We start from the raw sequence: 20,246 nt of genomic DNA, 5'->3' as shown, positions 1-20,246 counted from the left end.
TCAGCAGAATGTGCCACCTGCACTTCTGATTGTTCTAAGACCCAGCCCAGAGGGGTGGAGAAGGCACACAAACCCTATTCCAATAAACTGCCTGCAGAGAACCACAGCCTGCTAATAGTCGTTGAGGTCTCAGCCCCCTAAGGTCTCCAAGCTCATTTGACCAGCGCAGCTGTGACTTCGGCTGTCTGCCTCTGGCAGGTGCCAATAACAGCATCTTGTCCCACTGCCACGGGGAGTTAATTTTTGCTCCAGGGCAGCTGCCAAGCCCAGCACGAGCATCAATAGAAGGTTTTCTCTGATTTTCTTCTTTTCATCTCAAGCTAGGCTTTCTTACCAATCCCCAATTTTGTTTTGTAAGGCACCAGGAGACTGGCCCGAGATCTTTGGCTTCTTCCTTAGTTTGGATACCTCTTGCTGCTCATAATCAGGCTTCTTCAGCAGAAAGCATGACCCGTTGTAGGTACTTAGAAACTGGCTGAATGACCTTGTCATTTAAGGGCTTTATCCTGTCAGATAGTAGCAAGAACTGGCCTGTTGGCATCATATTCCTGGCATTGGGCTGTACTGACACTGAACATGTCCTCCTGAGAGTTTTGGGGGTGACCTGGAAGAAAGGGTCGGAGAAAGTATTGGGATCCAAGTGACTTTGAATCTTCCCACTGTGTTTCTTGCTGAGAAACACAGACTAGCACCTGTCCCAGCAGGCTCACCATATCTGCCAGAAAGGACAAAGCCCAAAATGGTGGTAGACTTTGTGGGAAATTAGCCAGTTAGTCCTCTGAGATTTTAATCTGCTTCAAGCACAGGATGCTGACAAGAAAGGTAGACCACTCCCCCGATCCCAGACGAATGCCAGGAATGACAACTTCTCCATCAGTATCCTGAGAAGCAGAGTCAAATGCTTATCAAGTCAGCACGTTTATTGAGTGAGTACTCTGATGGAAGGAACCAGCATTTGGAGCTGAACTTGAGAACACAGGATCCTCTGACAGCAGCTTAGGGAAACACCCATTCCTTCCAGACTGGCAGAATCCTTCCATTTCACGTCCTTCAGAGACACTGTATTCTTCTTATAAATAGTTCATGAAACTTTCTCAGTCTCGCTGTCCCAGGAGTTAAGTCCTCGGCCACGTGCACACAATGGCAAATCCAGCTCTTCCATGATAGAGAAGGTAAAACACCCACCTCTGAGCCTGAAAGGCCACCTCTGAGCACTTAGGCTGCCACTCCTCTGGGCCTCAGATGCCATGAGCATGGCCAGGTAGGCACAGAGGTAAGGCAGTCACAACTGTCAGGTACCGGCCATGGTGCAGGTGGGAATAAGGGATACCAGAGCTACTTGAGCTGAAGAAAGCAAACAGTCAGCAGTGCTCAAAGGAGCAAAACTGCGAATGTGCACGATGACCCCAACGCCTACAAGCAAAACACAGATCCTAAGACTAGAGTGAAGTAGGAAGAAGAATTAGAAAATCCAGTGGGTGTCCTGAGTATAGGGAACCAGGGCTGCTGAAAATCAGTAAAGGTCGATTACCTGGGGCCAGACGGGGTGACAGTGGCAGAGCAGGTGAAGGTACTCTGGCCTTCTCAGTTCGCTGGCACATTAATAAAGCTTGGTCTTTCATTCTCATTCATTCTCTCTCTCTCTGTCACAATGATTGAAGGGCTGTATGCTCCAGCATTATCTTCTTGGTGCGCCAAGCATGCGTGATCTGGAATTCGGGTTTTCATTTTTTAGCTGTAGCTGAAGGCATTTCTCAAATGTGGAAAAAGAGAATGGAAGCCACAGAACCAAATCAGTTGGCCCTGCCGTGTTTGGCTGTGATCTTACTCTCATCAGACATTTCTGATGTGCATTTCTGGATTCAGAAAGAGCTGATTGTCCTCCAAGGGTTGAAAAAACAGTTTAGGAAACCTGAATCCAGGGCCTTACAGTTCTCCTCATTATCTATCTTCTTCTCCCTTCCCTCGCTAAGGGAGTGGGGGAATCACTGTTCACTGCAGTTTGCTTTAAAGAGTTTTCCCATCTCGTGTGCATTATCCCTTGATATTGAAATTATTTTCTCAGTTTAATCCAACTCCTGCTGAGAAGCTGTGAGAGATTTAGGTTTGTGGGATTTTTTTCTTGTACTCTTTTGGATGGTGTTGCATTTTTCACTCTTAACCCAAGGGTATGTTTCAGCTTATGTTTGCTCTGTTTCATGCAGGTTTATAGTATGGTAGAATAGAAGGAGGCTTCTGATGTTTAGGGTATTTTTAGAATTCATTCTGAGTGAGGGGTTCAGACACCCAGTCTCCTCAGAACGTGGGTGAGGGGTAGCCTCCACTTAGGCTTCGGGCAAGTCTCCATGTTCTATTGTGTGTTTACCGAGCTTCCCACTGGTAGAAGATGACACATTTGTCCCATTGTTCTGTGTATCTGCTTTCCAGAGGACACCGGGACATTCTCCTGGGGTCACTCCCACAAGGCTTCCTCACACAGCTGTTTTGCAACAGCCTTTATTGCCAACACCCATGGAAGAACATCTCCTGCAGAAGTACAAGTTTTGCAATTTGGACTTTGGAAGTGGTTTTGTGATGTTCGAATTTTCTGTTAGCCTATTGCTCAAGCACTACAGAATGTACATAGTCCCTTTGGCCATCCTTCCACCCTAGGATATCCTAATAAACATTGTTTTCTTTTTTTAAAAAAAATAATCGTGGTGTCTGTCTTTTTCTTTTATCCCATCACTGGAAAATGCTCTGGAAATTTGCAAATATAGAGAAATCTCCAATGTCAAGACACTGGAGTTTCTTCACAGCGGATCATAAGGACTAAGTATGGCTGCCACAGAAACTTCCAGATCATGGTTTCCAAACCATGGTACTGTCGACACTCAGTGCCCGATAATTATATTTGGAGTGGATGGGCTTGTCAGATCCTATACATTGTTGATGGGTAGCAGCATCGTTCGGTAGCCCCCTATCCACACTTGTGGTCAAAGCTATCTCTAGACATTGCCAGTGTCCTCTGAGCCTAGGCAAAATCACCCTTGGTTGAGAGCCACTATATCATATTCAACCTTTTGCTCATTTCTGAGCAACAAAAGGCAGCAGGGTGTAGTGTAGGAGCCGCATCTGACATTTATTTTATGTTCTCAGAATGCAATTTTAGAATTAGAGAATAGGGTTGGTGTATAGTTACCATCATATTTGTATTGAATGATTTATATAGACTTATAAATAGTAAGTATTTTGATAAAAGATAAAGACTTAGAATGAGGTGATGGTTCTTGTTTCCAGCATCTAGCTCAGTGCCTGGCCAAGAAGAATCACTTAAAATCACATGAGGCCAGATTTGATTCCTCTAAATTAGGATCATGAAGGTGGCTGCTCAAAATATGACTCCCCCATTTCCCTGAGGAAGTTGTCATCTCTGGCATCCTATGACTGCCAGGAACTTTTAAGGCAAAATGTTAAGACATAAAACATAGTAATTAATATTGCCACTGTTGTTTGCTTCAGTATGCAACTAGCAGTCCCTGAAACTGCAAGAAGACCTTGCCTGCTCTGAGACAGAAGCCTGTATTTCACTTGGGATTCTGTAGGACACACTTTTGTCCTATTGTGATTTTTCTGGGCTTTCCTATTGTCTTGCTTCCTGGCTCTGCTTTCAAATGGCCAAGTTTAGAATGATTCCCCAGAATCCCCAAGTTGGTTTGGATGAAAAGTTTGTGTGAACATTTGGACCTTGGCCTGGTGTTTTAAAGGTATAACAAAAGCCCAGATTCCAGCAGCTCACCTAGCTCTGGGCTTCTCAGGACAGCCTTTGTAGAAATCCCCAAGTTCATTCGCGGGGAAATGAACCCCAGCTGTCAGCACAGATGGCACGGGGCCCGTGGGGATGGGCAGGACTAGAACGCTCCCAGAATCATCAAGCAGAAGTGGGAGACAGAGCTGCAGCCAGCGCCCTGGGGACCTGCAGAGTCCTCCTGCCACCATCCCTTCATATTCTAATCATCTTCAGAATGCAACCAAATCCCCAGGATGCAGGTGATAGAAAATTTAGGAGCTGGAACAAGAAATGACTAATAAAACCCTGCGAGAAATGCCCAGAAAGTGAATAAAATCTGTGACAGAAACAAGATACAAGACTGCTTGTGTTTGGTGACATAAATAAAACATAAACAAGAACACAGCGATGTGAAGATATGAGCAGGGATATCCATAAAAGTCCCATAAACTGGCAGTGCTGGCTGCCCCGATGGGTTTTAGCCTCATGAAGATGTCTACCACCCAGGCTGGTAGGCAGAGAATTCACTGTGTTTAAAAGATAAGATGAGCTTTTGGCCTAAGAATACTTTGGGTGGTTATATAAATAAGGTCAATCTTTTAAGAAAAAAGCAAAACTGTTTGACAATATGTATCAGAGTTTAAAATTCACATCTCCTTTGAACCAGCAATAGCGCTGCAAGGAATTTACCCTGCATTCTTATACAGGGTGTGTCAAGATGCATCTGATAATATTTTTACCACAGAATAATTTCTAACAACAAACTACTTGAAACAATCTGAATGTCCATCAGTAGTGAGCGGGTTAAAGACCTTACAGCACATTTAGATGAGGGAATGTTCAGCAACTATTTTTTTAAAAAGTCGATGTACATCCACACTAAACCAAAAGGGGTCTATAGTGTATTAAGTGAAATGGCAAGGTACAGGACAGTGAAAAATACTGTCCTACTTGTATAGAGTTTAAAAAGACAGATGGTAGACAATTATTGATGATAGAGATAGATGATTGACAAGGAGAGAGGAATGATACAGATGTATCATAGATGTAAGTAGATATAGGTAGACAGGTATAGATAGATTGATGGTTGATAAACAGATGATAGCTAGATGTAGATAGATCAATTGATATATAGATGACACAGGTAGACAGTAGATGCTTGGTAGATATAGAGAGGTAGATATGGATAGCTATAAATGATAGATGACAGATAACTAATGCAGATATGAATAGGTAGATTAATAGATGATAGATAATACATCTCTACAGATAGGTAATTGATAAATAGATGATAGCTAGGAAGATAATAAACATGAATATTCTCTGGATATAGTTCTTACGTAGTTTTTACTCAATCCATATATTATTTGTACCCACTGTTTTTAGAGAATAAAAAGTAAAGGAAGGACAAGCGGTGCAACTCCTGGAACCCAGCTCAGATTCTCAGCCTTGCTCTTTGGAGGAAAGAGGCTGACACAGCCCTGGCTCAGAGCGCTCCCAGAGCTCGAGTTCCCTGCTGCCGCCAGCAAAGCCCTGCACAGCCTAAGCAGCATGAGTGGCTGCCCCCACCAGCACCTCCTGCAAGATTAATTGCTGCAATTTAGGGAAGAGGCACCTTAGGGGCACCTGCTGTGCAGTGTGTTGCATAGGAGGGTTTTGAAATAACTCCTCTCCCTGTGGTTGGCAATGCAAGGGTGAGTCATTTCCGTGAGGGCCTTCCCAGCTCAAGGGGAGGCCGGGTCAGCATCTCCAAGAATGAACCCCACCCTGCAGATGATACTCTCAGAAGGCTCGTGATAGTAACAGCTGTCAGTTACTGGTGCTCACCACGCTCCAAGCCCGGGGATGGATGGGCTCTGTGCACATGATCTCATTCAGTTCTCACAGCAACTCTGAGATCAAATTAATTTCGTTTTGCAATTGAAGAGACTGAGGCTCAGAGAGAGCAAATGACTGATGCAAAGGCACATAGCCAGGGTGGAACTCACATTCTGTTTTCTGATGCTAGGGCCCATTTAGACATCCTTCTCTGCTCTCAGGCCTGTGGGGAGAAAGTCTCCTGGCATCTGAGCAGGAAAGCTCGCAGGTACACCCGCACCCCACGTCCCCTCCATCCACACTTGGGGCCATGTTCTGAGAACAGCCCAAGTCAGCATAATGCAGCTTGAGTTTGTCTTCAAAAGATAATTAGATTACCTCCCTTGCCTTAAGAAAAAGAACAGCAGATTAAAAAAGAAATATGACAAGCCATCTGAGTGCCAGGACTGCTCCCCTGAGACACACACTTCCATTTCAGTCCCTCATTCCAGATATGAAACCAATTAAAGTACTTGCAACGTATACAGTTAACACCAAGTGACAAAAGCCTACCTAAGTGTTGTAAAGACCTCGTTTACCCACAGGCTGTGTCCAGAGAAACCTAGCTGGCCTGGTATCCTGCAAGTTAGGAAGTATGTGACCCAGCTCTGACTTCTGGGAGTGCTCAGCTGCCTTCCTCAGAATCCCCCTCCAGCTGTTACCCTCTGTGCCTCTTCTGTCTTCAGTCTGGTGATGGTAGACAAGGGGAGATGGTGGGGGCAGGGCCTGAATTTCTGACCCCTGGCAGGGTGGCTGGCTCAGGAAAATCTTTTTTCCCTAGTCCCTGTCTAGTTCTTGACCTCTCACACTCCTGTCCACACCTAGACAACCTGTTGGGGAAAGAGCACTGGGCTTGACGGTCCTCACCTTGAGGTCCCCCACAGAATGGCAGAAGCAGTTTCCTTTGCCTCAGCACGCTGGGACAAGGGCATCTCCCTTTGAAGTGAGCAGACCAAGAAATTCAGCTTTTAGAAAGCGACTTCAAAAACTAGGACCCAAAGTGAGAAGAAAATAAAAACCAGACAATAAGAAAAACGTGGCTCCTGGGATGCATCGTCCTGGTCTAAGTTTACTTCCCTTCCAGGCAATGGAAAATGAATCTCCAGCCCTGCTGGTCGGGAAGGACCAATATCAGAATAGGAGAGCAGCCACATTCTGACATAAACCTCATTTGTTTTCCTTCTCCCAAAACATTTCTGTCACTGGAGGATGCTTCAAGTGCTCAGATGGTGTCGCCAAGCTTGGGAGCATTTTCAAGTCCACAGAGCACCTGCACAGGCAGTCATTTTCTCCCTGAACACCCCCACTGGCAGGAGGGGAGCTGGTTGATGATCCCCATTCCAGGATGCGTCTGACCAGTGGCAGAGGGGACCTTGCAGCCCAGCAGTCCTTCCCCCAGCCCCCTTCCCCTGTGGCACGACCTCCCCTCCAGCTGCCTGTCTTCTTTCCTGGCATCTTCTCACTCATGCCAGAATGGCAAATTATTTAACTTTACTATCCACCTCTGCAGAGCACACCTGTACAGTCTACTCTATTTTTCTATTCTACTGAGTTTTTCAAGGCAGTTTGTACAGGATATCACATGTTCCTTGAATAACTTCTGCTATCATTCAGACAATAGCCAACTTCAGGTGCATATCCTGGGGTTGCCAGAGATCTCACTGCATGCTGTTCACTTGCTCTGGGGCCTCAGCCGTGGCGGATCATCAAAGGGAACAGATGGGTAGAGTGGTGGTTTCCTCACTGAACGCTTAAATGGCTCAAGGTTGCAAACCCAGGTATGGAGGCCAGGGCAATGACTGGGGTTGCCAGTACTGGCCCTGGTGGAGCCAATGACCTCCAGGTGCTAGGTGAACAGGGAGCCCCTACATCTGGTTGCACTTCACCTGCACAACTAACACCAAGCCAGCAAAGCCTAGATTTCTCAGACACTGTCTGGTACCTCCAGATCTGTTCACAGGCCCCTGCTCTCTCCCAACCCACCTCCCCCCATACAGTCCTTTTCTGTTTGGGTCTCTGCCTTGTCTCTATCTCTTCACATCTGGAGCCAAAGACTTGTTTCCAGAGGGCCCTCTCCTTTCATGGGTGGTTCCTCGTCTAAGCATGATGATTACATTGGGTCTTCCGGGCAGTCTGTGAGGCAGGTGCTGCAGTCTCCATTTTGCCAATGAGGAAGTAGAGGTTAAGTAACTTGGCAAAGTCCTATGAATCAGAGGGGACCATGGGGTTTAAATCCAGGCAGCCCGATTCAAGGGTCTGCTTTGCAACCTCTATGTCATCCTGTGACAGCCTGAAGAGGTTTCCTGCAAATTGCATCATTTTCAAAGCCACAAAAGGAAAAAATCTTTAGGGAAACATGAGGTGTGACATTGGTCATCCTCTAGAACGGTGAATAACCAATGCAGGTGTTTGGATTTCTTCTTAATTTGGAATTTACTAGGAGTGAAACAGAACTTCCTTAGGTGGTCATTTCATTGGCAGCAGTTTAAAAGTCTGACTCCAGACTTGGCCTGTCAGTCTCATACACAGTTCCACTGCTTGAAGGTAAAAAAGTAAACAACAGTCACTCCAAGGCAGTACTGCAGCAGTCAAGTGCATGTGGTTCCTTTGCAGAGCAGGGCTACACCGAGGGAGCAGCAGATCCCAGGAGCATAGAGAGAATCCCACAGCTGCCTTGTTAAAATCAGGATGCCTATGACCTCCCCAGTCCCCAGCCTTAGGTTTCATCATTCAGGTTGACTTGCTCCTCTCCCTCCCTGCCTGCATCTGATTGGCCAGCAAGCCTCTACCCTCCCTCTGTCCCTGAACCTCCACCCATGGGCTCTCCCCTGCGAAAGTATCTGGCCTTTCCTCTCCACACGGATCCTCTCAAACTCTACTGTCACCAGGCCCTCAAGGCCCCTCAGGTTCTCTATTTTCACTCCTACTTTACCTTGCACCCAAATAAGCAGCTCTCCTCACTACCTTCTCCACTGCCCCATCCATTCACCTCCCGCCCTCACCGACCCATCCCTCAGCTCCTCTGGGAAGCCTTCTAAGCCACTCCAGTTGACAATGAATTTTCCATCTTTGGAATGCCCAGCTTTCATGGCCCACCTCACTGGCTCCTATGCTCCCATGTGACCTGGCAGGTCTGTGACCATGAGCCTCCCCTCCCCAGCAAGGCTAGAAATGTTACTGGTCGATGGTGTCCAGGTGCTTAGCACTTTGAACAAAGAATTGGACAAAACACACAGAGCAAGGAAAGAATGAAGCAATAAAAGCAGAGATTTATAGAAAATGAAAACACACTCCACAGGGTGAGAATAGGCCTGAGCAAGCAGCTCAAGGGCCCAGTTACAGAATTTCTGGAGTTTAAGTACCCTCTGGAGGTTTCCTATTGGTTTCTTGGTGTGCACCCTATGTAAGTGAAGTTATGGCATATGCAATCAGTCTGATTGGTTGCAAAAAGTGACCAATCAGAGGCTAAAGTGAAGTTACAAAGTTATACTCCTATGCAAATGAAGACTTGACCTGTAACCAACCTGACTGGTTGTGGGAGGGGACCAATCAGAGGTACTTTCAATTTTTTATCTGCCATGCAGAAAAAAAGCAGGGTTACAAAGGGAGTAGCCCCTGGTCCTTTTGTTACTTGAATGTGGAAAGTGGGAGTTTTCCTTTTGATTTATTTCTAGGAAGTCAGCCTGAATCGGCTTTAGATTCTCTGCCCTCCAGACCCTATTCCCCTGCCTCAGAGACACCCCCAGAAAGAAAGGACAGACTTCTCTGTGTGTGCCCAGTACACAAACTCTGAAGACACAGATTCTGGAGATGAAGTGACTTGACTTTTCTGAGCCTCAGTTTCCCCCATTTTGTCAACTGGAGTAAATAATAGAACCTGCCTCAGGGAGTTGCGAAGTTACTGTGTTGGTAACAGCTGCTATTGTAAAGAAGATGACAACAAAAACTAACAGTAAAACTGAAGGTGACCTAACAATGGTGTCACTAACAGTAAAACTGAAGGTGATGCTGGGACCCAGGAGGGCATTTAGGGCCTTTTCATTTTTTGAGACCAGGTCTCACTCTCTCTTCCAGGCTGGAGTGCAGTGACACTCTTTGCTCACTGCAATCCCTGCCGCCCAGGCTCAAGTGATCCTCCTGCCTCAGCCTCCTGATTAGCTGGGGCTACAGGTGCATGCCACACACACAGTTAATTTTTGCATGTTTTGTAGAGATGGGGTTTTGCCATGTTGGTCAGACTGGTCTTGAACTCCTGGGCTCATGCAATCCACCCACCTCGGCCTCCCAAAGTGCTGGGATTACAGGTGTGAGCTACTGTGCCTGGCCATTGACTTATTCTTGAAAGAATAGATGAACTGGGTTTTCCCCAGGCTCATCCCTTTCTCCATTAGCAAGTTCACTGGAGGCCTATCCTGGGATGAATTCTATCTTTGGGAAACAGAGAAATATGATTCCTACCCTTGTCGAAGTTTATGCACTTTTGGTCCTTCCCTCTGTTCAGACCTCGAAGAATTCAGACTTTTCAGGGACTGGAGAAAGCCTCTCACTCTAGGGAGCCCATTCCATCTGATCTGCTTCTGGGACATACAGCAGAGCCTGTGACATCCCAAAAGACATCTGGTTCTTCTAATACACAATAACAATCTTGTGGGAGTAAGATTCTCCTGAGTTACAATGCCTCATGTACCCTCGTTTATTGATTTTGTTAGGAAAGGCTGAAGTCTTCAAAAGATTGCCAACTGCCTGCTACCATCTACTAAATTCTTGCAAGACAGGATTTAGTAACTCATAATGCCTCAGCGTGTTTACCCAGCCAGTTAAATGACATTGCTTCAGCATTTGGTAGAGAAGAGCCATTTCTGCATCTACTCACATCCTGTCACTTAATTGTCATTGTATAGGAGTTCATTAACATTCCCTTAATTTGCTATGAAGAGTTGAAAGGCTTTCAAATCTAGTCAAATTCAAAACCAGTTTATTTGCCTTTTATGATGATGGAAATGATGTGCACTGTAAATAACCTTATGTTCAACACTCAGCAATATTAATTTCACTTGATTTCATGACTTAAGGTCAAATATGTTAATCAAAGTTGCTGTCATTAACACAGTTTCCTTTTCTATTAAGCGATTATGATCACTTACTATTAATGAGTCATGAAGTTTTAATAAATTTTTGCTGGTGTGAAATTACAAAGCAGTAATTATGACACATACTGTATGGATGGCTTGTTCCTCGATGTAAATTTGGCCCAGTGTTGGTAAAATACAACAGAATTGCAAATAATTAATTAGTTGCCGCCATGGCATCAAAAGAAGCCTTTACCATGAAAGCAAATGAATGAAAAATGAAGAGCCTTTTGTTTTTATTAGTTAACTGTTAGGCAGTGAGACCTGGGCACTCAAAAAGGCCTGATCCCTCAAAAATGACATTTTGACTTAAGCCAGAGGAGAAATATCTGCAAGAATTCTTTTGGGTTGAAGTCAATTTTTCTGGCATGGGGCTGATTGTATGACAGCATGGGGCAGGAGGAGGATTTTGAAATAAAATTAAATTTTGATGCGGATGGGTTGATGGGAATGGTACCAAAGAATTAGTGTCTCAAGGCTGAGAGCACTCCTGTGAGCCCAGGAGAGAAACGGAGGCCTCAAGGATTTACCACCTGCACTGAGAGTTCACTGCAGAACACACGATAGTCCCCAGAGGATTGTGTTACAATGAAGGTTCCTGGGCACTTCCCCCAGAAATGTTGGTCCATTGAGTCTGGATTAGGGCCTAGGTGTCTGCACATACTTAGGACAATTCTGATACAGGTCGTCTCTTGTCCACTCTTTGAGAAATAATAATCTAGATGTCCTAAACCACAATTCTGCAATGCTATAGAGGAGTCAGAATTCTTACTGCAAACACTAATGTACCAGGCCCCATATTAAGCACAAGATTGTAAATTTTCTACATTGTTTACGATCGAGTAAGAAAGGGATGATATATATACAAATAACAAATATATCATCATCAAAGATTTTCTGAACATTTGCTTGCAGAGCGCCACACACAGAGCTGAGTATTTTATATTCACGATCAGATTTTACCTTACCACAACCCCATTTTTCAAATGTGAAAACTGAGTCACAGAGACATGATATAACTTGGCCAAGATCACACAGCCAGCAAGTGTCAATGCCAAGCTACGAAATGGGCTCTATTAGGCAGGCAGTAGGCAGCAACTGGACATGTTTAGATAGGGGAGAAACACAACCAGAAGGGTTAGGAACGTTTCCTGGGACTGCACTATGAAGCAGGGACTGGTGTGGATGCAGGTGAACCCCCTGGGTAGCAGTTTCGGTTGTCCAGGGCAGTGGTTTACAAACTGCTCCCTGGAGCCTTGGAGGCATTGGGGTGTGTCCCAGGGTCAGTGCTGAGGTGGGGGTTTAAGTAGAGTTCCTTATCCTTTTGCTGTCCCCTTGACACCCCCATTCACATTTTATATCTGCTGTTGGAGAATGTTATCATGACAAAATGTCTGAAAACCCCTGGCTTAGGGCAAGCAAGGAAAGGGGCAGAAGGTGGAAGTGTGGGCCCGGAGATACTTCCATGATGGGACAGGTGGGGGCCATGAGACTGAGTTGGAAGTTGGCCCCGGGTTGTTTAACCTGCTGGCACAGGGCTTGGTGAGACAGTACATCTGGAAGTCAAGAGACAAGTCCGGAGTTCGGGGGTGGAAGATCTGATATTTATTTTGGAGTCATCTGTGGCCAGGGAATTTATTCTAGAAGGAACATAGCCAGGAAGTTTCTGAGTGAGGCTGAGAAAGACCCAAGTGCCTGCCCTGTTCTGGGTACTGTGCCAGGGACAGTAAACACCTATTACTAGCCCAACGAAGTCTGCATTCCTAGGGCGGCTGCTGTGCCCACCTGGCAGAGAAGGCTTACTGAGTTGCAGCAGAGAAGGTTGCACCATCAACACAGCAGCTACGCTCACTGAGCACCCACATGTGCCAGGCACTTGAAATATCATCTTATTTACTCGTCAGGACAGTCCAGGAGGAAGACACAGTTATTTCCTCTATTTTAAAGATGAGACTAATAAACGTATCTCATGTGGGTAAGTGAGATTCCAAAGCTTGTGTTCGTTTCTCTCCACCTGTGATGACATTGATAAGACCAGAATCTATCTTAAGAATTGAACAAAAAAAGACAGGGCAGCTTCCGTTACACAACGTAACCCAGACAGATGGGACCTGCCAGTTATGCTAATTCACAACTATGCAGCTGAGCCTTGCAAACACTTTTCAAAACCAGCTCCAGCTTGGGGTCACCCCTCCCGCAAGGAGAGGCAGTTTGTCTAAATACAAAAATAGATGAAAAGGGTTCAAGAAGCAGAACTCCCACTCAAGGTGGTCAAAGTAAGAGGGAAGGGATATAAAATGTGTCAGAAACTGGGTAAGGCATTTCCTATTGCCTATCAAACACCTTATCATACCAAATAGGTTATCCAGGAAAGATTTATTTCCCTTAACCATTGGACTTGTCAACATGAAGCCATGAGTCTTCCAAGAGTTTTCTGTCATTCCTCACTAACCAGTCTCAGACCTCACAACCAGGACCACAGTGCCCCTGCCCCATGGTGCTCCATCTGAAGTCTTGTCCTGGTTTGCCAAGATCAGCGTGGGAGCCAAGCCATAGTGGCAAATGCTACTGTCTATGTTCTTGACACATAGGGTCATCACCCTTATTCTTAGCAAGACTAGTGTCATCTAGCCTTTATTTTTTTATCCACCTTTACCTGGGCAGGAGGCAAAAACTGACTTGAAGACAAGGTAAGGCCAATGTGAAAACAAAAATAAGGTTGCAGTAATCTGTAAATAGCTCCAAGGAAACATGTTTCCAAAGAGAAAGAGAGAGAGAAGCTGAGATGGCCCATTGCCCAGATTCCAGAGTAGGACTGCCTGTGATGTGGGAATCACCCCTCTCTGGCCACAGGAAAGCTTGGCTCAAGTATGTAGCAACTCACCCCCTAGGTACTATCGTAGAATAGCCACTGGTTTTACTTTAGATGGTGAAAACAAGAATGAGTATCTAATTTTTGTTGCACACTAACTGTGTACCAAGAACTCTGCTCAGTGCTTCTGGGTGCATCTCCTCTGAGGCAAGATGCATCAGCAGGGCCCAGGTAGATCCACGTTTCTCAGAATGAGAAGACCACACAGGTCTCAATATCACAGTATCTGTTGGGTTTGTCAGTCCTGGAAGTCTCCAGGGCTCCAGGACACAACATTAACAGTGATTCTTTCCAGATGGCAGGACCATGGGTGACTTCTCTCTACTTTTTCATAAATTTTAAATGTTCAATATGGAACAATTAGTTTACACATGAAAAGCACGTCAAACTCTACTTTTTAAAAGGGTGCCAATCTATCAATTTGTCAGCAATACTAAGGACAACCAAGGAGAGTCAGGCTTTGCTACCGACGGGAACCACTGAACAACTACTAAGAAAAGGGCCCCAGGTCTTACAGCGTACCTGGAACAATCGCTCAGGAGTTGCCGTGTTCTCTTTCAGCTGCTTTCCTATTCCATCTATCAGTCTATTGTCTTATTTATTTAGTTAATTCTTGCTTGGTTCCTGTATTAGTCTGTTTTCACACTGCTATTAAGAACTTGTTGCGACTGAGTAATTTATGATGAAAAGAAGTTTAATTGACTCACAGTTCCACATGGCTGGGAGGCCTCAGGAAACTTACAATCATGATGGAAAGTGGAGGGGAACCAGGCACAGTCTTCACACCTCAGAGCAGGAGAGAGAGCAAGTGAGAAAGGAAGTGCCACACTTTTAAATCATCAGGTCAGATCAGATCTTGTGAGAAGTCACTCACTATGATGAGAGGAGCATAGGGGAAACAGCCCCCATGATCCAATCACCTTCTACCACGTCCTTCCCTTGACACATGGAGATTACAATTTGAAAAGAGACTTGTGCAGGACACAGAGCCAAACCATATCCGTTCCAGAAAGGATACTGACAGCTTCCACACAATTTAGTCAGATAAAAACTTGAAGTAGATGAGAAACAAGAGGTAAAGCATGTAGACTGAGCACAAGGACCACACAAGACCTGATCACTTTCAGCTGGGCCATAAACATGGCTGCAGCTGACAACAGTAAAGAAAGGAACACTAAAGTTACACTGATGGAGAGCACTCCTGAAATCAAGAGAGAGCTTTTTAGAAGGAACATGACTATTCCTGGGACTATGATGGGAAAGTATTTGTTGCAGAGTGTCTGGTAAAAATGACACTCAGTAACATAAGAATGATCAATGTCCTCAACAACATCCCTACTTTAACTCAGCCATGCTTCTCAGGGGGATTTTCTTACAGAAACAGACCAAAGGCATCACTGCAACACACTGTTTAAGAAAGGAAATTCTAATGGGCCACGCAATTGGGTCCAAGACCTTTATTCACTAACAGTCCGAATTAGTGCAGATTTTTAGGGTATCTTGAGCAATTGTGCCCCAGGAGTTATGCAAACGTTTATTTTAAATTTTACTTTAACATCTTTTAAATACCATATTTCAAATTATATCCTAAATATAATCAAATTGCCTCCACTCAAATGTGCTGTATAATAAATTCTAATATTTTGGAAGCTACTAAATTCATGAATCATGCATCTGGGTTGATGTGTTCTTTTGTGGCCCTGACAGTGAAGCCCTTACCATATGGTTAAATTGAAGAGTTTTCTGAGATGCTCAGGTACACTGTGGAAGAGATAAATATTGCCAAGTGTACCCTCTTATCTATGTGAATTGTGGCATTCTTAACCCACATGAACAAAACCTAATGTAGTTACAAATTAGATGGGACGGTGGATGTCGGAACGTGCTATCTCCTTAACTCTCAATTTCAGTTTTGAAGTCATTAAAACAACCTCTTTGACTAGGAAGACATGATAACTAAATGCTATGTGGTTCTTGGATCCTGAAACCAAAAAGGAACATTAATGGAAATACTAGTAAAATCTAAATAACACTTTAGTTAATTGTATTATAATAATATTAATGCCAGATTTGAAAGTGTACCAGTTATAGAAGATGTCAACATTGAAAGAACTGGGTAAAGAAAATGCTTCTCTGTAAATATCTTTGCAAATCTAAATTATTTCAAAATAAAAGAATTTTAAAAATTTAAACAATCTCACTGTTTTCATGTGTTAACTTTGTAAAAGCATATTATACATCTGAGTTACCAATATGGTTATACATTACAATGCCATGTGCCTCTGTTTTATATATTGATGATCCATATAAGATTTCATCTGAAGAAAGGATTCTGTGATATAAATTTTTTAAATTATCCTTCCCCCTTACCAATAATTTAGTCCACAAGACATTAGAGGGAATTGAGCAAGGAAGGTGAGCTCGCCGGTGTGGTGGGGGAGCCTGGGTAGTAAAGGACGTGGGCAGGGTGTCAAATGCCAACCGGAGCAAGGAGGATGTCCAAACAGGGAAGTGGCTTTGTGCATGGAGTCAGGTCCAAGGCAGGAAGAAAGGCTCCCCAGTGCAGAATGTCAGAACCTGAAAGGAGAAAGGAGGGCTTCCACATGCAGAGGTGGCTCAGAATGGAGAGTCAGTGCTCAAGAGGGTTGAGCAAGACATCCATGCAGGCAGGCAGGATGCGGGTGCAGCCTGGTGTGGGGAGGCAGAGGCCACACAGAGCAAGGAGAGCTTCTGTGTAAGGGTGCAGCCAGCGTGGGGAGTCAGAGCCTATTCAGGGTGACCAGGGTCACCCCAATGGAAGACTTTTGCATGGCAGGTGCCATGGCAAGGGTGCCAAAACTTGAGGGCATTTGGAGAGGAGGCCATGTTCAGGACAGGGGTACAGTAGGCATCAGTGATGGGAGACTGGCTGCCTACAAGTTACTGGTCAAATAAGTTGATATACTAAGAATAGTAAGAGTCAAGTTTCTTATTGTCAGAGAATTACTAATAAACAGAGGGAGAAAATTAGAAGGAAATTTGTGGTATTGCATCGGAATTGAAAGTATCACTGTAAACTCTTGGTTTTTAGCATACAGATATTGAAATAAATAGAAGTGTAAATATGCATGTGTCTGTATTATGCACACATATAATCCCTTCCTCTGTCCATGAGAAGGCTGGGAACAGCTATGTCCCAACAGCCGTGAATACACCTAGTGGCCAGACCTCAGTTTTGAAACACCATCCTCCATTCCAAGAAACCAAGGATCCCTGGAGAAACAGCTGATTGTAGAGCTGAAAATGCAAGGAGCCTGGAATATTTTATCATGTCAAAAGTAAGGAAATACCCAAAGAATGATGGGAAAGTGTCAAATGAAAGGGTAACCACTGATACCACCTGGGAAAATTCGGATATCAAAATATATAAATAGAAATAAAATAGGAAACTATGGGCCAATGCTGATATAATTACAGGAATAAATTCAAAGTTTGATAAGGAATGAGTGTTTACATAGTCTCAGGAATCTCTCCGTAAATTCATACTTTTTAATTACAAGCAAGAGTCAAGAGAGTAACTTTATAGTAGAGAAGCTTGACAGATACCTTAATCTAGTGATTAAATTTAACATCATTAGAAACAGGAGATGTCAACATTGGGTGTCACCTGACTGGAGGCTGAGTAAGAACTCATTGTCACTTACGTCACTTTCCCAATGAAGATGTATCACCTAAATCTAATCATAAGGAAATATCAACAAACCCAAATTAAGATATATTCCACAAAATATCTGACCTGTAATTTTCAGAAGCTTCATGGTCATAAAAGTTTCAGAAAGACTAAGGGAAAAGACACTAAAATGACAGGACAACAAAATGCGACACATGTTCCCGAACAGAATCTTTCTGCATAAAATACATCACTGGAACAGTTCACAAAATGTGAATGAGGCCGGAGGATTACATGGTAGAAATTTAGCAGCACCAACTTTCTTATATTGTTGGTTATATTGCCATAATGTGGAAGAATGTCGTGACGTGTAGGAGATACCCACAGACGGTATCCAGGGGTGATGGAGTATTCTTGTCAGCAATTTATTCTCAACTCTTCAGGACCAAAACAATGTATTTGCCAAACTTTTCAGTAGGCTTGAAATTGGTTTGAAATTATTAAGGTAGCACAACAGAAAAGATACATGTCAAGGCCCCAAACCTACAAAAGGAAGTCACCCAATCTCTACCTAGAGATGACCATCTGAGTGGACATATTGCAGAATGAATAATAAATTGGAGCACACCCCAAAAGATCTTCTCTTACAGACATATAGAGATTGATGAGTTTCATGTCATAGAGCATAATTATGATAATTTTATCTGAAAACATTTTTGTAGTAAGAGAACTATACATCCACCTTATCCATAGGAACACACCACTGAAAGGCTGATGGTTCCACCTACACTAGCTACATGCCAAAACTGATGCCAAGAGGACTGAATGAGGTGAACTGCTGAAGTAGTGTGTTGACTATAACGTGATTATTAATGAGTTTTGATTCTGGCAATAATTAAATAGCAGGGCCAGTTGTTTATGAGATTAATTAGATGAGATCATCTGAATCCATTAATCCAAGTAAGTGCTGAGCATGGTGAATGGTAAGGAGTACATGAACACCATTGTCATAACTATCATCCTCATTATGATTATGATTACTGTTACTGGCCATTCCCTGCTAGTAACAGCAAACTATCTCCATGGCATATTTTTTTACTCTTCATCACAGGTGGGCATACTCCATGCTCATTCAAAAGTAGCATGCAATCACCAAGAAACAAGTTAACAACTCTTTCTTCAATTTTCAAAATCATTAACTGATCAGCCCAGCAAGGCTTTGTGCTGAGACGGTGATTTACATGGGGTTATCCCAGTGCATGCCTCAGTAACTGGGGGACTACATTAAGTTCACACACGTTGGCCTATAATTGGTTCCAGCCAGAGAGTCAAAGGCAAAGGAAAGGTCTGGGGAAACAGCAATCTAATAGTGCTTTTAGTTTATTTCTCCATCTGCAACTCCTGTAAAACACTGACCTAAGAAATTCAGGCTAGCTGTGTACTGGGGATAAGACAGTTAGAGTCTTAAATGGCACACCCAATAAACTAATTTGTTTGTAACTGGGAAAAGAACAAAAAAGTAACTCAATATCTATGCCAGTGAAATAATAAACTAGGTACCTTAACCAATTTTCTCACTGAAAATAACTAAAAATGCTGGCAGAAAGGATAAACACGTTCTGAAGTGCATTGAAGAGCTGCCAAGAAAATAATAAACACTAAGGAAAAAAGTGAAGTGAGGGTATGAACCCAAGAATTAGACAGAAAATGGACCAGGGGGCATTTGCAGAACCAGGAATATTGAGCTTACAGTTTTATAGCCTCACAAGGAACCAGAGACAAAATTTAAGGTCCACCTGGGAAGAGAAAGTCAAATAAGAAACCTTAACTAATAATTTTCCTCCAGCAGGGTTTTCAGAGTAGAATGGATTAGATGTAAGCTCACTACCTCTTTACCACCAGTGGGACTACCAGAAATGTTACCATTCTTGAACTTGAAAACAGAGAAAAAGTGGAAAATAGTCCCTGAGAACTAGTACCTACAGGCTGGCCCTCACTTGGATTTGCAGCCTAAATTCTTATGACCTGGGAGTCTGAAAATTCTGAAACCAACAATTCAAGTGGTCCTAAAGTAGTAGTGATCTCAGACATCCAGCAGAAGCTAAATTAAATCCTCTCTGAAGAAACCCACCTTCATCTCACAGACAATGAATTGCCACACACACAGAGTTCCAAGGAAAATAAGCAATTCTTGCTCAGCCCATGGGGAAATAAAGAGCCATAAATAAGGATCCGCAAAGTCAAAAATCAGTAACTATGATTTCAGATCCTGAAATGATCACCCACAGAACATAAAATCATTGTTCATAGAAGTTAAAGATAAACTTGAATATAAGCAGAGACAAAGAAACCAACACAAATATAAAACTTTGTAAATATGAAAACTGTAAACTAATAAAGCTGAAGAGAGGGGTAGTGAAGAAATTATCCCACCTGCAGTTCAGAGATGACAAAGGTTTGGAATACACAAATGAAACATGAAGAAACAGGAAATGTGGATTAAAAAGTTTAACATAAGCCTAAAGTAATGGTGCTCAACCGGGGCAACTTTGCCTTCCAGGAGACATTTGGCAATGTCTGGAGACATTTTTGGTTGTCACAACTGGCAAGGGTGGTGGGTGTGTGCTACCAGCATCCAGTGAATAGAGGCCAGGAATGTTGCTAAACTTTCTACAATGTTTGGATAGGTCTGCACAAACACAAATTATGTCAATAGTGCTGAGGCTGAAAAACTGGGATCCACATGGAGTTCGGGTATCAGAGGTTAGTGAAAATGGGTTAAAAAGTATTATCTGAAGAGGTGAAAAAATCAACTGCAATGAATTCTCTACACACACACACACACACACACACACACACACACACACACACTTTTATACGTCGAAAGGAAAGAGCAAATGTTTTAAGAGCCAGAGTACATTAGGGGTCATTATATCATTCCATATTCTTTAAAATTTTCCATATTAAGAA

This window comes from Saimiri boliviensis, chromosome 12 (genome assembly GCF_048565385.1).
Source record: "Saimiri boliviensis isolate mSaiBol1 chromosome 12, mSaiBol1.pri, whole genome shotgun sequence".
In the NCBI taxonomy this organism is placed as follows: domain Eukaryota; kingdom Metazoa; phylum Chordata; class Mammalia; order Primates; family Cebidae; genus Saimiri; species Saimiri boliviensis.
Note: the sequence above shows the minus strand (reverse complement) of the source record.